This window comes from Myxine glutinosa, chromosome 12, assembly GCF_964187855.1.
Source record: "Myxine glutinosa chromosome 12, kmMyxGlut1.1, whole genome shotgun sequence".
NCBI lineage: Eukaryota > Metazoa > Chordata > Myxini > Myxiniformes > Myxinidae > Myxine > Myxine glutinosa.
Window position 1 is genome coordinate 21,481,650 of NC_136272.1, and position 21,684 is coordinate 21,503,333.

Consider the following 21,684-nt stretch of genomic DNA (forward strand, 5'->3'; position numbering starts at 1 on the left):
GCCGAAGCACATGGTCATTCAAAACACATGCATCCTGAACCCGAAGGGCCACCATGCATGGTCACAATACCACCGTGGGTTTTAACACGGGTATTTGTTCATGGTGCCGGCGATATAGCTCGCCTACTCTTCATGAAGGACACCAATTATAATGTCTGCATACGATATTCCGAGTTTCACGTCATCCGAGGGGTGGAACACACATTAATGAATCACCTTGCCTGTAAAGCACCGTAAAACACCAGGATGGTCAGTTTATACCTGGGTCGGGATTCGAACCTAATTGGCCAGCTTAGAGGCGTGTGTGTGTGTACCTGTGGACCATCCTGGCAGCCATTGCAATGCTTTGTGTGAAAAATACAAATAAGCCGAAACATCATGTCGTGTACCCGAGGGAATGAATGTGGGTGATTAGTCAGTTATCGGTGACGTCATCTAAGGATTAAAACGGAGCGCACGGCTTGGCATGTCTTGTACACGTGGTGTCAGTTATCGGTGACGTCGTCTAGGGATTAAAACGGAGCACACGGCTTGGCATGTCTGTACCACGTGGGTGTCAGTTATCGGTGACGTCGTCTAGGGATTAAAACGGAGCACACGGCTTGGCATGTCTGTACCACGTGGTGTCAGTTATCGGTGACGTCATCTAGGGATTAAAATAGAGCACAAGTTCCCCGCCAATGCCGCGCTGGAGGATGTTATTTATTTATTTGGCATGGGGCGGTGTACTTTGAATGTATCTGCACTTGTTATTGTTCGTCTTTGAACTTCACATCATACAAGTGATACAAATCGCCCTCGCCCCTCCCCTTTTGGTCCCCGCCCCCTCGCCACGCCCCCATTCCTCACACTTCCAATCCCCGACCATTCTAAACCCATGAGCTAATTTTGATGCAAAACAACAGTTCCGACATATTCTGGCACAGCGACATCATAGTATGTATGTGTATCCACTGTACAATAGTCGGTGGGCCCATTCCCATAAGACCCTTAAAATGCAGTTTTCGTCTGCACCTCTTAGATATTAGGTGTCTGTGTTTTATTTTGTACGTATTTGTATATGAAACAATTTTAGCTCGGGAAACCCTGTGAGAAAGTGTCCATTCTGCTTCAAAATTACATTTCAACGTGTGACCCCCCCCCCCCCCCCTGAAATCCGACCGATCCGAAGCCAACAATTATAAATTGGAACATTGTTTTTCCTGTGTATATACATCTTGTGGATCATTTGAAGCGCGTTTCTCAGTTACTCTGAACGTGCTGAGTGCAGATACAATGACCACAGACTGTTAAACCTTTTTATGTTGGGCCCATCTGTGAAATCCAAGATGGCCACAACCGATTATGATAAAACATTTTAATTCTCACATGTTCTAATATAGATAAGGTACATACGTGTATGAACTATCGTTTTGTATGTTTCCAGACATGAGGATACAATGCCCACATTATTTCTTTGGTAAACTACACATAATTGTTGGTAAATGTCAAGTGTATGTCGAACAGCGCTGCAGCAAATTCGAAAAAAATTACTTTCTTTCATTTAGAAAGCAAGTAACCTCAACATGACACCAACGCAGGTATTCATGTTTTAGTTTGCTAAGAATTATTTGGAGCAGATATGAATCAGAAACAACCAATGAACACAATATAGATATTGTTTTTTTAGCATGGTGGATATATATTATTCACCATATTCTACAGCTAGTGTTAAGATTTCAAGTACTAATATATGTTTACAGTAATTATATATACTAGCAGAAGTACCCGGCATTGCCGGGCGGGGGGAGGGGAGGGGGAAGGGGAGGGGGGGGAACGGGGGGAGGGGAGGAGAGGGGGGGAGGGGAGAGGAGGGGGAGGGGGGAGGGGAGAGGAGGGGGAGGGGGAGGAGAGGGGGAGGAGAGGGGGAGGGGAGGGAGGGGGATGGGAGGGAGGGGGAGGGGGCAAGAGGGGGAGGGGAGGGGGCAAGAGGGGGAGGGGAGGGGGGCAAGAGGGGGAGGGGAGGTGGGGGGAAGGGGGAGGGTAAGGGTGGAAGGTGAGGGGGAAAGGGGAGGGGTAGGGTGTAGGGGGAAGGGAGGGGGTAGGGTGTGGAGGGGAAAGGGAGGGGGTAGGGTGGAGGGGGAAGGAAAGGGGGGGAAGGGGAGGATGGAGGGGGGAGGGCGGAGGGGACGTGGGGGAAGGGGAGGATGGAGGGGGAGGGGAGGGGCAGAGGAGGGGGAGGGGGAGGTGGAAGGGGAGGGAGGGGGAGGGGAGCGGGCTCGGGAGGGGAGGGGGAGGGGGAGGGGTCGGGAGGGGAGGGAGGAGGAGGGGAGGGGGAGGTGGGGGAAGGGGACGGGGAGGGAGGGGGAGGGTAAGTGGGGAAGGGGGAAGGGGAAGGGGAGGGGGAAAGGGAGGGGAAAGGGGAGGGGATAGGGTGGAGGGGAAGGGAGGGGGTAGGGTGGAGGGGGAAGGGAGGGGGTAGGGTGGAGGGGGAAGGGGAGGATGGAGGGGGAGGGGAGGACGGAGGGGGGAGGGGAGGACGGAGGGAGGAGGGGAGGGGAGGTAACATTACATTACACACACACAAACTGTGATTTATGTTCAATGGTCTGGCGGCGGGGATGGAACATCACATGATCGCTCTGAGCGAATCAGCGCGCTGCCCTGCCACTGGCTCAGATTCCATGTATAATATTCCTCGCTGAAATGCGCTGAGGTAAATATGAATAAAAAATATGGATCTCGTCAATATTTTGAGGTAGGCCATGTTCTTCCCAGGCTCAATGGCCATGTCTATGCCAAATATCAAGCATGTGAGCCTCTCCGTTTAGAAATCTATAGGTAACATTACACACACACACACACACAACACACACACACACACACACACACACACACACACAGTTTTATATATATATAGATTTATCATATACTTCCAGATCTGAAACAGTGATTCGTCGACGTTGAGGAGCCACGATGCCACCGGTGAAATGGAACCAGTGCGTCTGCCATGGGTACAGTGAAACTCCAGCAAGGAAGTCACGTTCACAACAGCTTCGTGGGGTAAATTGTGCGATGCCGCGAAACGTCGGAAAGACCATGTCTACGAAACCCTCAAACAATACATTGACGGAACAGTTCCACTGCCAGTCGAAGCCAGTAGCATCGTGAAACATATCAACTGCTACAAAGTGTACACCCTCGGAAAGAGTGCACGCTCGATGGAAAAGAAGCGTGTAGCTCGTTCACCACTTGAGGATGCATTTGATGAAATCGCCGGTTGTTCCCCACAAAAAAGATTTACACGCTCTAAAGTTCAACCCACTGATCTGGGAAAGTGTATCATATGCCAAGAGCTATACAAACAAGATAAAAAAGACCGACGAAAAAAACACAAGGCCACACCATTCACATTGCTCTCTGCAGTGGAGAAACTCAAAGAAGCAGCAGCCGTACGTAACGACAGTCGTATTGTCAATCATCTTGCAGGAGGGGCACGTGGTGGCACAGATGCCATCGCAGGGGATTTACTGAAGCGTGACGTATGCTACCATGATTACACAAATTCTTATGCTCTACGGGTCATTTCAGCAAAGGCTTCTTTACCTAAAGACTCCAACCACAGTAAAGATGCTTTGCATGACATCATCACGATGATCCAAAAGTCGGTAGTTGATGAGCAAGCAATATGGACCATGGCGACAGTACGCAACCTGTTCGTTGCAGCTTTGGTTCGTCATGGATCGTGTACGAATCCCAGTTTGCGACATCTAAAAGACAAACTTTTAAACCACTTCGGAGACAATTTGCGTTTCTATCGCCCACCCAGAAAGAATGAATCCGAGGTGTTGTTTTCATGTCAAATGGAAATAGGAACGGTGATTCAAACCTGTCAAGACATGGAACGTGCTTTGAAGGATAAAGATGTCGAAGATGATTTCAATTTCTCACCAGCAGACGACGAGCAAACGCCTATGCGCAAAGCATATTATCTCAGTCTACATATCCGGAAGGAACTCGAAAAAGTTGAAAACATGAGGTGGCCACCAACACCTGATTGCTGCACAACAGAGTTTGCGGAATCCTCTATTCCAAGCATCCTTTTCAACATGGTATCTTGGATAGTCTCCGGAGAAAAACACTTCACTGAAACGCTTGTGAAGCTTGATGATGCCAAACACAAAAAGGTGCTTTCCATCTGCCAAGACATCCTACATTGCTGTAGAGGTGGTAGAATTCTGACCCCGAAGCACGTTTCATTGGCCATGGCTGTTCGAAGAATAACAGGGGGGTACAGAACTGGTGACCATGTTGAACAAATTTGGTCACACTGTGTCTACAAGCAAGATACAAGAAATCGAAAGTGCCATAGGGGAACTTCGCCAACAAGAAGGAGATGCGCAAATCCCATCAAATATCGTCAAATATCGTCAAATATCGTCAAATATCGTCAAACCTTGGCTGTTATCACGGCTCTGTCCCGACCTCCAACTCCCAGATGCCATTTACACACAGGTAAGATATTGCTCTTTAGTATAAGGATTAGTATTTTTTCATATGTCAAACTTTTAAAAGGACTTTAAAAGACAAGTATTTAAAAGTGTTTGAGCTCTCCCCTTCGGACTTTGTGATTCATTGAAATCAAATTAAAGCCCAGGTACCATCATTCCAGTCGTTAGAATCCTCGGCTTACGCCTCGGACAATACCTCCTTCCAACACGGTACCTGTCGTGGGCTTTATTTTGATTCAATGAATCGAAAAGTCCGAAGGGTCGTGTTCACACCCATAAATAATGCATGCGTCATGAAAATAAATCAATAATATTTTTGAGAAAACATCATCAAATAATGCCTTTTCCGAAACGAGCACCTTTCTTGTTGTTGCAGGTGGTGCCTGGATGGAGCCGACAAAACCAGATCCTGTGTCGCACCGATGAGGGACAGCTTTCCCATAACATAGGGTACATGCCTGTGATCAACGAAGCACCCGGAGATCTTTCCACGGTGTATACAGCTTTGACCAATGCGAGCAACGTTGTGGACCTGCTGGACTGTCAGGCCACTAACACTGAACACGGCAGAACATCTGTTGTAATCACATCTGACCAAGCTGTGTATGCAAAAGCGGTTGAGGTTTGCAACAATCCGCGTGTAAAGAATGACCTAGAGAATATCGTAACATAACAAGGTTGAACAGTCTGTGGTCTCTGTATCTGTAATCAGCATGTTAGAATAAGTTAGAAACCCACTTCAAGTGATTGTAAAGATGTGTACACATGCGAAATACAATGTTCTAATTGAAAGTTGTTAGTTTCGGTTCAAGAGGGGGTGACACGGTTGAAACGTAATTTTGAGGCAGAATGGACACTTTCTCAGAGGGTTTCCCAAGTTAAAATGTTTTCTTATACACATATGTACAAAATAAAACACAGAAACCTAATATCTAAGAGGTGCAGACGAATTTTGTTTTTTTAAGGGATCAGCCCACGGACTACAAGCAATTACACAAACCTCCACCAGGCTGAACAGTTTTTTTTTTTTTTGTATACGAGATCGAGGCTCGTGAAAAAGCTAACATCAATCACACAAAAAGTCAAACCGACACACAAAACACAAAAAATAAGGGGAGCGGCACACAAGATGGGGAGAGAGGGGGAAGGACACAAACACAACATTTGAGAGCAGGGACAACGGGAGAAATGTGGGAGGGGGAGGGCTTTGGGGGAGGTGGGAGAGTATAAAACATATGAACACTGCAAGGACTTCCAGGAAAGAAGTTGGAATTTCAAAAAGAAAGTGTATCTGGGGTAAATTAGCGGGGGTAGAAAAGATCAAGGTTTTGGATGGGGGAAGATAAGAGATGGTGGTGAACAGCTGTTTTAAAGACCTGGAGGGAGGAGTGGGATTGAAGGGAGTGGGGGAGTTTGTTCCAGAGGCGGGAAAAAAGGGGAATGAAAGAGTGAAGGTGAGCAAAAAGCCTAGATTTTGGCAGTTTAACCATAAGAGGGTTGCAGGCAGATCTTGTGCGACCTGTAGGAATATTTGGGGGACAGAGCACAGAGAGAGCTGGGGGAGCAAGGCCGGAGAGGAGTCGGTAGAAGACAGAAAGACCACCAACCTGCCTGCGGTGAGTCAGTGAAAGGCCCTCGGAGTTAACTTCATCGCAGGAGATTCCAATGATTCTAAAACCTTTGGTTTCAACAGCGTGAAGCCGAGCGAGGTGTGAGGCAGGAACACCAACCCAGAGGGGAGAGCAGTATTCCATTGAGCTGCGGATGAAAGCCTTGTATGTGGTGAGGAGCTCCGGTGTGCCAAGGAAGGACTTCGCACGACGGAGGATGCCCAGTCGGCGACTGGCTTTGGAGGCCAGCTTGGAAATGTGGTTTTCCCAAGAAAGATCATGGCAGATAGTGAGACCCAAAAGCTTGAGCGACAGAACTTCTTGGAGAGGATTGTTGAGAAAGTAGATGGGAGGGTTTTCCAGTCGGTCCTTTCGGAGAGACATTGTAAGAGTTTTACGGTTTAAGATTTAAGATTCATTGTAAGACATTTACGGTTTGTATCCACTGATAGGCCGGATCTGGATTCGGACCTGAACCAAGGTCGAATCAGCTTGTTCTTGTTGCTTACCCAACTCATCCACCAAGTTTCGTTATCATCCGGTTTGATGACGTCATCACATTGGATGCTTATCTTACACAAAGCATTATTTACTCTCTTTATATATTGTACAATCCGGTTTGTTTGTAATAACAAATTCAAACCGTAACAAGATTCTGTGGACACCTGTATGCCACAGAATGTGTAATTCAGGTGTCATTATTGAACACAGAAATTTCACCTGTCTGATATTATTACCCTGCGCTCGCGAAGCGAAAAGTGGGGTTAAGCATTCCTGTGCGTACGTGTGCCGTGTCTGCATTTAAAAAAATCATTTTCTCAGCAATCGTTGGTCCGATTGACATGAAATTTTACCATATAAGCGCCTCCGCCTGTATAATTTTTTTTATTCACAATTATGACGTCATAGGACACGTGGTACGGACGCCATCTTTGAAAAACGTTACACCTCTATATCTCCCAAACCACTCAATGGAAAAAATTGAAACATGGCTCATTTCAAGTAGTCCCCATGGAGAATAAGTTATTTGATGGTGATGTCATCGGTGCCTTAATTATGACGTCATAATTCGACAAGTTCAACGCTTGATCTGATCGGTATGAATAAAACAAAAATTCCTCTGCAAGTGTTCGTCCGATGGACACGAAATTTTCAGAATATGTGGCTGCTCCTGTATAATTTTTTTTCATGATAATTATAACGTCATAGGTCACGTGGTACAGACGCCATCTTGGAAACATGGGAGATTCCAATGATCTTGAAGAGCTTGGCTTCCACGGCGTCAAGCTGAGCAAGATGTGAGGCAGGAGCGCCAGCCCAGAGGGAAGAGCAGTACTCCATCAAGCTGAGCAAGATGTGAGGCAGGAGTGCCAGTCCAGAGGGGAGAGCAGTAATCCATCAAGCTGAGCAAGATGTGAGGCAGGAGCGATAACCCAGAGGGGAGAGCAGTACTCCATCAAGCCGAGCAAGATGTGAGGCAGGAGCGCCAGCCCAGAGGGGAGAGCAGAACTCCATCATGCTGAGAATGATGTGAGGCAGGTGTGCCAGCCCAGAGGGGAGAGCATTATTCCATCAAACCGAGAATGATGTGAGGCAGGAGCACCAGCCCAGAGGGGAGAGCATTACTCCATCAAACTGAAAATGATGTGAGGCAGGAGCACCAGCCCAGAGGGGAGAGCATTACTCCATCAAACTGAGAATGATGTGAGGCAGGAGCACCAGTCCAGAGGGGAGAGCAGTACTCCATCAAACTGAGAATGATGTGAGGCAGGTGTGCCAGCCCAAAGGGGAGAGCATTACTCCATCAAACTGAGAATGATGTGAGGCAGGAGCACCAGCCCAGAGGGGAGAGCATGACTCCATCAAACTGAGAATGATGTGAGGCAGGAGCACCAGCCCAGAGGGGAGAGCAGTACTCCATCAAACTGAGAATGATGTGAGGCAGGTGTGCCAGCCCAAAGGGGAGAGCATTACTCCATCAAACTGAGAATGATGTGAGGCAGGAGCACCAGCCCAGAGGGGAGAGCATTACTCCATCAAACTGAGAATGATGTGAGGCAGGTGTGCCAGCCCAGAGGGGAGAGCATTACTCCTTCAAACTGAGAATGATGTGAGGCAGGAGCACCAGTCCAGAGGGGAGAGCAGTACTCCATCAAACTGAGAATGATGTGAGGCAGGTGTGCCAGCCTAAAGGGGAGAGCATTACTCCATCAAACTGAGAATGATGTGAGGCAGGAGCACCAGCCCAGAGGGGAGAGCATTACTCAATCAAACTGAGAATGATGTGAGGCAGGTGTGCCAGCCCAAAGGGGAGAGCATCACTCCATCAAACTGAGAATGATGTGAGGCAGGAGCACCAGTCCAGAGGGGAGAGCAGTACTCCATCAAACTGAGAATGATGTGAGGCAGGTGTGCCAGCCCAGAGGGTAGAGCGGTACTCCATAAAACTGAGAATGATGTGAGGCAGGAGCACCAGCCCAGAGAGGAGAGCGGTACTCCATCAAACTGAGAATGATGTGAAGCAGGAGCCCCAGCCCAGAGGGGAGAGCAGTACTCCATCAAACTGAGAATGATGTGAGGCAGGTGTGCCAGCCCAGAGGGGAGAGCATTACTCCATCAAACTGAGAACGATGTGAGGCAGGTGTGCCAGCCCAAAGGGGAGAGCATTACTCCATCAAACTGAGAATGATGTGAGGCAGGTGTGCCAGCCCAGAGGGGAGAGCAGTACTCCATCAAACTGAGAATGATGTGAGGCAGGTGTGCCAGCCCAAAGGGGAGAGCAGTACTCCATCAAACTGAGAATGATGTGAGGCAGGAGCGCCAGCCCAGAGGAGAGCAGTACTCCATCAAACTGAGAATGATGTGAGGCAGGTGTGCCAGCCCAAAGGGAGAGCAGTACTCCATCAAACTGAGAATGATGTGAGGCAGGAGCGCCAGCCCAGAGGAGAGCAGTACTCCATCAAACTGAGAATGATGTGAGGCAAGGGTGCCAGCCCAAAGGGAGAGCAGTACTCCATCAAACTGAGAATGATGTGAGGCAGGTGTGCCAGCCCAGAGGGGAGAGCAGTACTACATCAAGCTGAGAATGATGTGAGGCAGGAGCGCCAGCCCAGAGGGGAGAGCAGTACTCCATCAAACTGAGAATGATGTGAGGCAGGTGTGCCAGCCCAGAGGGGAGAGCATTACTCCATCAAACTGAGAATGATGTGAGGCAGGTGTGCCAGCCCAGAGGGGAGAGCATTACTACATCAAGCTGAGAATGATGTGAGGCAGAAGCACCAGCCCAGAGGGGAGAGCAGTACTCCATCAAGCTGAGAATGAAGGACTTGTCGGTGGACAGGAGTTCAGGTATGCCAAGGAAGGACTTTGTACGACGGAGGATGTTGGAACCCTTTGTTGTTAAAGCCAGTCGGTATTGTACATACTCGTTGTGCTGATTTGGTAATTTATACTTGAATATCAAAATGTAACTCCACAGAACAAACTAAGCCATTATACACCTACTTGGCCCAACTATCAATCAGGAATGAGGTTTTCTTCCCCACCACCATCGTTAATATTTAGATTTTGCAGGTGACGTGAACCTGGTTTTTGAAGCGATTACTTTTTATTTGCCAATATTATGTCACATGAACACTTTCATCTAGAAAGTAAAAATGGCCAATGTATGTGAAAAATTTCTCTCTCCAAAACAACAAACAGCATCAAAGTTACTCAAGAGACCTTCAACTCCATAGTAAATGACAAGTACCCGTGATATAATCTTTGAACATAAACTTTGATTTAAAATTTCCATACATTATGGGTTGCACTCAATTGTAGCATATAGGTAAGATGTGAGGCAGGTACTGTGACGGATTTCGGAAACCCCCGGGGTGGTGCATACCGAAGCACAAAGAACCACAGAGCAGCTACGTCATCGTATTTCTTTTCGCTAAACTTGGGAATCTGACGTTAGGTATTGGAGGGAAATTTGCATTGTGCTCGTTGCAGTGTCAGCTCCATCGCTACCTCCGCCACCGAAGGTGGATGGAAGTTATGTGTTCACCCCTGTCTGTCCGTTTGTCTGTCTGTCCGTGGGTCTGTCTGTCCCCGTTTGTCTGTCTGTCCCCGTTTGTCTGTCTGTCCGTTTGTGAACAGGATATCTCAAAAAGTTGTCGACGGATTTGGACGAAATTTGGTGGACAGGTTGTGTGTGTGACATGGACGAAATTATTAGATTCTTCACCATTGAGTGATAGGGCCAAAACCAATATATATTATGATATTTCAAAACTTTTTGGACGACTTATGACAAAACTATGTGAATGAGTTGGGTAGGTGACAAGAACAAGCCGATTCGATTTTGGCTCAGGTCCGAATCCAGATCTGGCCTATCAGTGGGATACAAAACATAAACTGTTCACCCTGGCGAAGGTTTGCTCTCTACCGAGTACCGTTCTACTTGTGGACTGCTATTGGTTGATAAATGACAGGATGGTAGTCATTGGGCCACTTCCTTGCTTGATGTTCAGGATTTAAAAAGATAAGAGCACGGACAATCCCCATAGGTTGGCATTCATGGGGAGGAGAAAATTCCTCCTCAGCAAATTCCCCACTGAGTGCGAAGAGAAATTGTTGTGACGTCGTTGTAAATGTGAACTTTGTTACAGTGCTTTTAGTCCATGAGCCACACCAGATATTGGTACCACCTGGGGTGGCAAAATCTCACCGTGTTTTCTTGAAAGGCATATACCCATAGATGGAAAAAAAACTTTGAAGCCAAGCTTGGAACGGTAGCCTAGTGCTAGTAATCACCTCTTAAAGATGGAGGACTGGGCCCGATCCGGGACCCGAAATTATGGGGTAGGGGAAATATAAATTGCGATATCGTTTGAACTAATGGTCCAATTGTTACAAATAACCACTCAAAATGTTGGAAATTTTATGTTGTACATAACTATATCTATTATTTGCCAATATGCTAATTATGTAGGTCACTAGAGGTCAAAAGGTCACAAAATTTGACCCCTGCTTAAAATCTGGCCATCCGTCCAAAATAATCACCACAGTTACCCTACCAATGGGAATTTCTCAGCCAAAATGGGCTCAAATAGAAGTTAATAAGTGTCCAAGTCCATTTTATGCCTAAAAGTGTGGATTTTATTTGTATTTGAGCCATGGTACATAACGGAATTTGACACATCTTTGAAAACGGCCATTTTTAGCCTGAAAAACACCGGCTAAACACATTAACACCGATGCTTTCCATATTTGATGGTCATTTTAACAATCGGTTTGTTTGTGTTTCACACTGAATGAAAAACGTGAAGATAGAACATGGCGATTGTGATATACGACAGGTTTGACTATATGTTCGGCATGAACGGCATATAAATCAAAATGGCGGAGTGTGGAGAGGCAGCCGCCACATCGCCATAATGACATCAGACGTAATGACATCAGACGTAATGACATCACCCTGTCATGTGACCAGATTCTCAGCTCTGATTTGTATGCGTTTGAGGGGACATACATACGTACATAGTATGTACATACATACATACAAACACACAAACACTGTTCTAGACGGCTCTGCCCGATGGGCTACGCCGAAATAACGTTCCTCAAGTGCGAGGCACCCTCGTCAATCATATCAGTTGTGCCAGGTCCATATGCAAAGTTGACCGCAAGTTTAATGTGGGTAGTTGTTTCAACATTGCAAACAAGATATGTGTGGAATTTGCCTTGATTGTCAAGTTTATCAAGTTATCTAGCTCTGTTAAGTCGTGTCCGAATTCTGGTGACATTCATGATCAGATTTCTCCAAATATCCCTATCCTGCACTGCTTCCACAAACTCTGGCAGAGACAACTTGGTTGCATCCTTTATCCCATCCACCAAGTACACCATCCAAGGTCTGTCTCTTCCTCTCTTCCCTTAACCATGACCATACCAGTGGATAAACTATCGGGAACACCTCTTTGTGGTGTTTGTACCCCCCAATGCATGCCTCCGCTTTCTTTCTTTTCTTTCTCTCTTTCTAAATCTGTCATGGCCCTGATGTTGTGAAGGCGGAGGTACACCATCCTGGATGTGGCGGATCCATGGGTCCCTCCTGCGAGATCGATCGACTGTGTCCGTGCCGTGGAGTGCCACAACCAGTTGACTTCCCAATACTATCGTTTTCTGTACTCATGAGGTGTCCAAAGTATTACAGTTTCTGTTTTAACATCAGCATTTCTAATGGACATGGTGGTCTAATTTCCTCAAGAACTGATTTGTTTATTACCTCCACCACCAAAGGTGGATGGAGGATATGTTTTCACCCCTGTGTGTTTCTCTGTCCGTTTGCTTGTGAACAAAATATCTCAAAAAGTTGTGGACGGATTCGGACGAAATTTGGCAGAGATGTAGTGTATATGAAAAGGACGAAATGATTAGATTTTGGTGAAGATCCGGATTCGGATCCGGCTACTAGAATTTTTTAAGTGATTCTTCACCATTGGGAGATGGGGCCAAAAACTATACATAGCAGGATATCTCAAAAAGTTATACATGGATTTGGACGAAACTTGGTGGACAGGTTGGGTATCTGACAAGGACAAATAGATTCGATTTTGGTGAAGACCTGAATATGGATTCGTTAATGAGAATTATTTAATTTTCTACGTGATTCTTCACCATTGGGAGATAGGGCCAAAATAGTCAGGTTCACTATGTCAATAAATTATATTTCGTTCAAAATCATGGTAGATTAGCAAACCTATACATTTTTGGAAAGGTTATAGCATAAGGAAACTAAAAATCAATGTTTACATTTGGAGAGATACCTGTATGGCGGCCATTTTGGATTTTCAAAATGGCCACTGTAAAATACATATTTTGTTCTATTTCTGCCTCTAATTACCCTAAAAACTTTAAAATATATACTAAACCTATATTTTCAGGGACGAGGAATCCAATGAAAGTATCAAATTAGTGCTATGGGGAATGGTAAGACACGAATCAAAGGTTTTGAATTGCAAAATACTGTCTTTATATTCGCGATAAGTTGCATAATCAAATACATGTTATCATTTTGTACAGGCAGTTAATAACATCAAAATGTGTCACAATAATTCATATCACCAAACATACACAGGCAGTCGGCAAAATCATATATTCACATGCAGTCAGTATAACTTCACATCTACACAGGCAGTCAATGACAAAATATACACAGGCAGTCAATGGCATCAAACATACACGATTACAGAATATGCCATTTAGAGTTCGTCATCACTGTCCTGTGTGTCGTATCCGACAATATAGTCCGCATCGTTTTCACAGTCCGTTCCACACAAGCAAAGGTCGGTCAAATTGATTGGCAAATGGAATTGGTCGAATGGTCGATCGAATCGATTGGTCGAATGGTCGAATTGGTCGAATGGAATTGGTCGATTGGTCGAATTGGTCGATTGGTCGAATTGGTCGAATTGGTCGGAATTGGCAAATGTAAACATTGATTTTCAGATTTTCCATGTAATAACGTTTCCAAAAATGTATAGGTTTGCTAATCTACCATGATTTTGAACGAAAAAACATAGTGAACCTGACTAAAAACGATACATAGCAGGAGATCTCAAAAAAGTATGGATGGATTTGGACGAAACTTGGTGGACCGGTTGTGTGTTTGACAAGAAAGAATCGATTCGATTTTGGTGAAGATCTGAATGTGGATTCGGATACGAGTTATTTAATTTTTTAGGTGATTCTTCACCATTGAGTGATATGGCCACCTAGGCAGAGGTATGCTCTCTACTGAGTGCCATTCTAGTTCTTCTTGCAGTCTATGGAATGTTTAACATTAATCTCAAAGGCTAGATTTCAAAACTGTCAATCTTCTTGGCAGGTTTCCAGAATGACAATGTATATCTGTAGACATCATGTGTTTCCAGCTTTGCCTTCAGGTTTTCTCCTTGTAGTTTGGGTTAGGATACCCTGTTTCCATTACAGTGGAGATGTACAGATTACATACATAATGCAGTTTCAGAATTTTTTGGTCTTGGATGATTTGACTGTCAATCACCTCTCACACCTTGGTGAAAACCTGGCTCTGTACCTCCTCAACATCCCTCTGGTTAAGTTTTTTTGGCCTCATCAGTCCTTCTCCAGCACCCAGGGTCTTGCATGTACTTATTGTGACAAGTGCTGTGGAACTTTGGTTAACAAGCAAATAAATCAAAGCCTCTGATCCTCTGATCCTGGTTGTTTATCCTTTCTCTTTTCTGCGACCTCAAGCACTGATTTCCATCCATCACATTCAAAGTTCGGAGTTGTTTCTGTCGTATAAACTCCTTTCTGCTGCATAACCTTTCTCCCTTCCTTATAATATAAAATAAGCGTTTATACAGTCACGTGAAAAAGTATGTACACCCCATGTAAAGTTTTGACTTTTTCAACATATTTCAACATACAGCTATTTGATCTTCATTTCAACAACAGTGATAGATTAAGGTGATATAATACAACAAATATCATGAAACATTTACATTTTGTACTCCATTGTATAATTTAAATAAACATAAATGCAAATTTTGCATGTGGAAAAAGTAAGTACATCCTTGGCTCTAATAGGTGGTATTGCCCCCTTTGGCAGAAACAACCTCAAGTAGGCGTTTCTTATAATTGTCTACCAGTCTCTGACATCGACTAGGAGAAATTTTTGCCCACTCCTCCATGCAGAATTCTTTCAGCTGTGCGATGTTTGAGGGGTTTATTGCATGCACAGCTCGTTTCAAGTCCCCCCACAACATCTCGATGGGATTTAGATCCGGGCTTTGACTTGGCCATTCCAGAACCCTCCATTTCTTTCTTTTCAGCCATTCCTTGGTGAATTTACTGGTATGTTTAGGGTCATTGTCATGTTGCAAGGTCCACCTTCGGTTGAGCTTCAACTTTCCGACAGATGGCCTCACATTATCCTCAAGCACCCTCTGGTACAATGAATAATTCATACTGGTTTCTATGATGGTGAGCTGCCCAGGCCCTGATACAGCAAAGCTGCCCCAAACCATAATATTTCCACCACCATGCTTTACAGTTGGTATCAGGTTCTTGTGGTCAAATGCTGTCTTTGGGTTTCGCCAAACATGTCTTCTGGTACTGTGGCCAAATAGCTCTACCTTTGACTCATCTGTCCAGAGCACATTGTTCCAGAAGTGCTGGTCTTTGCCTAGGTGTTCATTGGCAAACTTTAGTCTTGCCCTGATGTTCTTTCTGGACAGCAAAGGTTTCCTCCTGGCACACCTCCCATGTAGGTCAAATTTGTGCAGCCTCTTTCTAATGGTAGACTCGTGCACTTTGACATCAACAGTGGCAAAAGCTACCTGTAGGTCCCGTGATGATATTCTGGGGTTCTTAGAGACTTCTTTCAGCATCTTGCAGTCTGCTCTCAGGCTGAACTTGCTGGGGTGGCCTGGCCTGAACAAGTTGGCAGTTGTTTGGAATCTTCTCCACTTGTAGATGATCTTCTGGACAGTCGAATGATTGATTTCAAATTGTTTGGAGATCTTTTTAAATCCCTTCCCAGACTCGTCGGCATCTATACCCTTCTTTCTGAAGGCCTCAGAGAGCTCTTTTGATAAAGGCACGGTGACGCCGCACACTTCAACAACAAAGAGCAAACCAAACTAAATGTCTGAGGTTTAAATAAGACAGGTTCCTCCAAGATCCTCTCTAACGATGTTCTAATCATTTGCACCCGAGCTGGTACACCTGATTCTAATTTTAGGTATTTGAAGTAGTGATAAATGTAGGGGTGTGCTTACTTTTTCCACATGCGAAATTTGCATTTATGTTTATTTTAATTATACAATGGACTACAAAATGTAAATGTTTCATGATATTTGTTATATTATATGACCTTCATCTATCAATATTGTTGAAATGAATATCAAATAGCTGTATGTTGAAATATGTTGAAAAAGTCAAAACTTGACATGGGGTGTACTTACTTTTTCACGTGACTGTAAAACCCGCCTGTCTCGCCTTGTGTGGTGGATGGGCTAATAGAACCTATTTGTACTTATTGTAACTTAATCCTTTGACATTTTGACCCAATTATTAATTAGGTTTCTCCATGTTCTTGTTGCACTATAACAGTATTCCGGTGTGATGGTGCAGGGTGATGAGGTAGATGGATCAGAGCAGAGTCGCCATTCCAATTCCAAATTCTTTTCCTGGAATAATAATCAAAGATGCACAACATGAGATGCCGGCCTGGCGCATTCAAGCACACTATTCGCGGCAACCGGATGTGCTGGAATAATAATCAAAGATGCACAACATGAGATGCCGGCCTGGCGCATTCAAACACAATCTTCGTGGCAACCGGATGTGCTGTAAGAACAGTCGTGTTGTTCACCGTTCAATTAATCATGCACAGAATGCTTGCATTAATCCTAATATCCCAACAAATAACATCGCTAACCAAACAATGTAATCAATCACGGTATCGCTGTACCATCATTGTCCCCAGAACACATTTGGTATGATGGATTGACAGAGATGGTTTGACTAAATGCTTCCATTGTTCCCCGAGTTTGTAGGCCTTAACTAATAACAACCCAATAATGCACTATGCGAATTTACTTGCAACATCTATCTATAATTCCATTAATCTCTGTGTGTATGTGTGTATGTGTGTATGTGTGTATGTGTGTATGTGTGTATGTGTGTTTGTATGTTTGTCTGTGACCGCTGTTTCTCGACAACCACGGGTCCGATATACTTTAAACTTGCCAGGTATATTGCTGGGGACCCGAGGATGTGCCTTTTCAAGGTTTGAAATTAATCGGACAAGTACTTACCGAGCTATGGCGATTTAGCCGTTCGCCGTTCGCTTTGGCGTTGCGAATGGACCAAACCATTGCATGTAAATAGAGGGGGGGGGTTCTGTGGTCGTTGCGAATGGACCAAACCATTCATGTAAATAGAGGGGGGGGGGGTTCTGTGGTCGTTACTGCCACGTGGTTTCAAAGTTTTTTGTTGTTGTTGTTGTTTGCACGCATGTTTTTTTGCACCCACGTACGGGCACGCCCTAGGATGTTTACACACACACACCCCTACACAAATTTTTTTTTTTTTTTTTTTTGGCAAGGAACGGGCACCCACGTACGGGCACGTCCTAGCTTATATATAGTACGGGCATGCCCTAGTTGATAATAAACTCAACAACATCGTGCCTCAATATTAACTATTTTGAGAGAAATCGATCCATACCTGGAATAATAATCAAAGATGCACAACATGAGATGCCGGCCTGGCGCATTCAAACACAATATTCACGGCAACCGGATGTGCTGTAAGAACAGTGGTGTTGTTCACAGCAGATGGTCCGAGGCTGCATCTCCACTCATTATTATTATTCGGACTGGTTTCTGAGTTTTAATATTAATCTCGTCATTATTCTGAATTGTATAATAATCGCAGATATAAAACAGGAGATGCAGGCTTGGTGCCTTCCGATACGCCGTTCGTTCACGGCAACTGAGGTGCTGTAAGAGCAACTGTGTTGTTAACACCCGGTGGTCAGCGGTTGCATCTCCACTCTTTGTTATCATTCAGGCTGCCTTCTGCGTTTTAATATTAATCTCATCATTATTTTGAGGTTTTTTATGGGGTGGTAGTAATGAAAATGGGGGTAGTAGTTTTTCTCGTAACACTCTCCCCCTCAAAAGATATGTCGTCCCGACACTCACTTCACCCGAACAACTGTTCGTTCTTCCATCACTCGTACGTACTCCCGAGGTTTTTACCACGAGTAGACAGATACTGGTGTCAGTTTCTTGGAAGACCTCCTCCAAAATCTTCAGCACCGTTTCCCAATTCAAGTCCTCCAACCCACATCCATTCTTTGGCATGCAGACCTTGGTTATTCCATGAGCAATGCAGTGGTTTCTCATTGCCTCCAAGCTTTCCTTCAAGCTGGTGCACATTGATCTCTGGTCAGCACTCTCCTTTGTGATGAGGTAGTACACAAATCTTTTCCCTTTTTTTAGCACCACACAATCTCCGGTCTTCCTTGTGTGACTGAACAGCTCTTGTATACCGGAGCACATCTCTTCAAAGAGTGTAAGCATTCCTGCTCCCATGGAGCAATCTCTGCTAATGCAGTATGCAAGAGTCTCTGTTGGGGGGCAGTTAAAGATGTCTCCATCAATCAACTGAATCCTGGATTCCTGGGTGCTTACTATCCTTCTCACCAAAGATGGTTTTCCCAGTGACTCATAGGTCAATGTTTGTGGAGGTTTAATCCGTCTCTTTGGACGGGAATAGTTGCCATTGGAGGTGTCTTCTTGTACTACTTCTTCCTCCGATTCCAGGAGCTCTTGTGGTCCTTCACTGGTATGTCCCCCTGCCTCTTCACTGAGGCCCCAGTCTTCCAGTAGTTCTTTCTGCATGACCACCGGAGATGGAGATGGATTTTGCTGTCGTTGTACCCTTCTCCGTGGTTAAAATGCTATGGCGTCAGGGTTGAGATCCGAGATATCCAATCCCTCCAATGTGCCCCATTGGGCTTGGTCCTCAAAGATTTCGTCTTCTGACTCACCAACTGGCTCAACCCCTTCCACAATGGAACCTTGACGGCGTGTCCACCTTCTCCTCAGTCCTCGCTCACTCTGTGCTGTTTCCTCTCTGTGCGGTCTCTGCTGAGGTTCTGCCACAGGGAGGGAGTCACATGGCAACAGAAGATTGTGGTGGAGGGTCCTGGCTCTGCCTCTCCCATTTTCAGGTCTCACCTCATACACTGGGCTCTCTGGCATCTTTCTTCCGACAATAACGTAAACCTGGTCCTCCCAGTAGGATCGAATCTTCCCAGGACCTCCCCTCTCACCAACATTCCTCACCAAAACCCGACCACCTGTTTGTAGCTCTACACCATAGACTCTTTTATCATGTGACAGTTTTCCCCGAGTGGCCTGCTTGGCTGCAGTTTTGCTTGCGATTTCATATGCTTCTCTCATCCTGTTCCTCCACTTCTCAACATAGTCAGCATAAGAGCCCTCTTTCCCCTCAATGTCAAATCCAAATAGTAGATCTATCGGAAGTCTGGGAGACCTCCCATAGAGCAGGAAGTACGGTGAGAACCCTGTTGCTTCATTGCGGGTGCAGTTATAGGCATGCACCACACTTACTAATGAGTTCTTCCAATTTTGTTTTTGTTCTTCAGTCAGAGTCCTCAGCATTGCCAGCAATGTCCTGTTAAACCTCTCTACCTGTCCATTTCCTTGAGGGTGGTATGGTGTGGTGTGGGAGCCTTTAATCCCACTTTGTTGCTTCAACTGGGCCATCAGTTGATTTTCAAATTCTCGTCCCATATCGTGATGGATTCGTGTGGGAAAACCAAACTTCAGCACAAAGTCACTGAATATCTTGTCGGCAACTGTCCTTGCTGACTTGTTGGTTGTTGCATACACCTGTGCAAATCGAGTGAAATGGTCCATCACCATGAGAATGTACTCATACCCTCCTTTACACGTTTCAAGGTGCAGGAAGTCGATGGACAGCAATTCAAAGGGATATGTGGTCTTTATATTCAGCATGGGTGCTCGCGTGATCCGGCTTGGTTTTCGCTTCATTAAGCACTCGCATTCCTGTGTCACAAATCTCTCCACATCCCGCTGCATCCATGGCCAGTAAAATCGGTCCCTGATAAGTTCTAACGTTCTTTCCGAGCCCAGGTGCCCCATATCTTTGTGCAGTTCCTTGTATACAAGTGGATGGTAGCAGCGTGGCAACACGAGTTGGGTCCTTGTTGCAGTCTTGCGATACAGGAAACCTTTGCTATTTACCTGCAGCTTTGACCACTCCCTCAGCAATGCCTTCACCTCAGGGCTTTCCTTTTCTACTGTCGCCTTGCTTGGGTGCTCACCCTGGTCTTTTAGCTTCAGCACCGGGCCAATGACAGGATCCTCTCTCTGAGCTGACTGGAGGTGACTCAGTGGGATGGGATGTAATGTCTGTAATGAGGTAGAAGACTGGTCAAGTTGAATTGCTGTGGCCATTGCATTGATGGCCAATGGACCTAGATGTGGCATTAAGTCCCTCTGTGTGCTGGACACCCCTTGAATGACAGCTTCAACCACCTCTGGACTCATTCCTTCTGTACACCCATCCATGAACTTACAGAAATCAAGAGGCATGCGAGACAGTCCATCCGCATATGCGTTCGTTCGGCCTGGCCTGTACTTGACATCAAAGTTGAAGTCCGCCAATTCAGCAACCCATCTCTGTCCAGTGGCATTCAGCTTTGCTGTTGTGAGTACATATGTGAGTGGGTTGTTGTCTGTGTAGACAGTGAAGGAGGGCGCATGGTATAAGTAGTCCCTGAAGCGCTCACATATCGCCCATTTTAATGCCAGGAACTCTAACTTCCCTGAATGCAGGTTGTACCTCCTATCTGGCTCGCCAAAATGTTGCACTATAACAGTATTCCGGTGTGATGGTGCAGGGTGATGAGGTAGATGGATCAGAGCAGAGTCGCCATTCCAATTCCAAATTCTTTTACTGGAATAATAATATAAAAGATGCACAACATGAGATGTCGGCCTGGCGCATTCAAACACAATATTCGCGGCAACCGGATGTGGTGGAATAATAATCAAAGATGCACAACATGAGATGCAGGCTTGGTGCCTTCCGATACGCCGTTCGCGGCAACTGAGGTGCTGCAAGAGCAACTGTGTTGTTAACTCTCTCTTCCTCATATGTGGTGATTTCAACTGTCATCATGCCAGTTGGCTGGGTGTGGGTACCTCTCTCACCAGCCATGGCTCCTCAGCAAAGGACTTCTGCGACTCACTGGGACTGACACAATCTGTCAATTTCCCGACCCGGATATCAGTCAACGGAACATCTTCTCTTCTGGACTTGGTTATGACTAACTTCCCTGAAAATGTCTGCTGCTCTTCTTCTGCTCCGATCGGATCATCTGATCATGTCCTTGTTAAAGTGGACATCTCTCTGACCATCCTCAGGGAGCCTGCTCAGCGTCGACGAGTCTGGCATTTCACTCAGGCCAACTGGCACGGTCTTCAAGCAGCCATCAATCATCTGGACTGGTCTCCCATCTCTACCACCTCTGACATCAACTCATCCTGGGAATTCTTCCAAAGTAAATTGCTCTCTCTCATGCACAGATTTATCCCATCTCGTCTTCAGTTGTCGTACCCTTCGTCCCGTCCATGGTACACGGAATCTTGTGGTGAGGCTGTTGCCCAGAAACAACTTGCCTTCGTCTCCTGGAAAGCAAATCCAACGGAAGGAAATCTCATTTCCTTTCACAAAGCCCGAAACAAGTGTGTGTCCACCCTCAGGAGTGCCAGGAAACAATATCTCTCCGTTCTCAAGACCGAACTCTCTTATCTGTCTCCCTCTTCCAAATCCTGGTGGCGTCTGGTCAAATCCGTTTCTGGTGTTTGTTCCCCCTCCATCCCCTCCCTTACCTCAAACGGCTACACAGCTGACTCCGCACGTGAAAAAGCTGAATGCCTCAACTCTGTGTTTGCCTCTAAATCTTGTGTCCCAAACCCATCCCTCTCTGTACCCACCATGCCCAG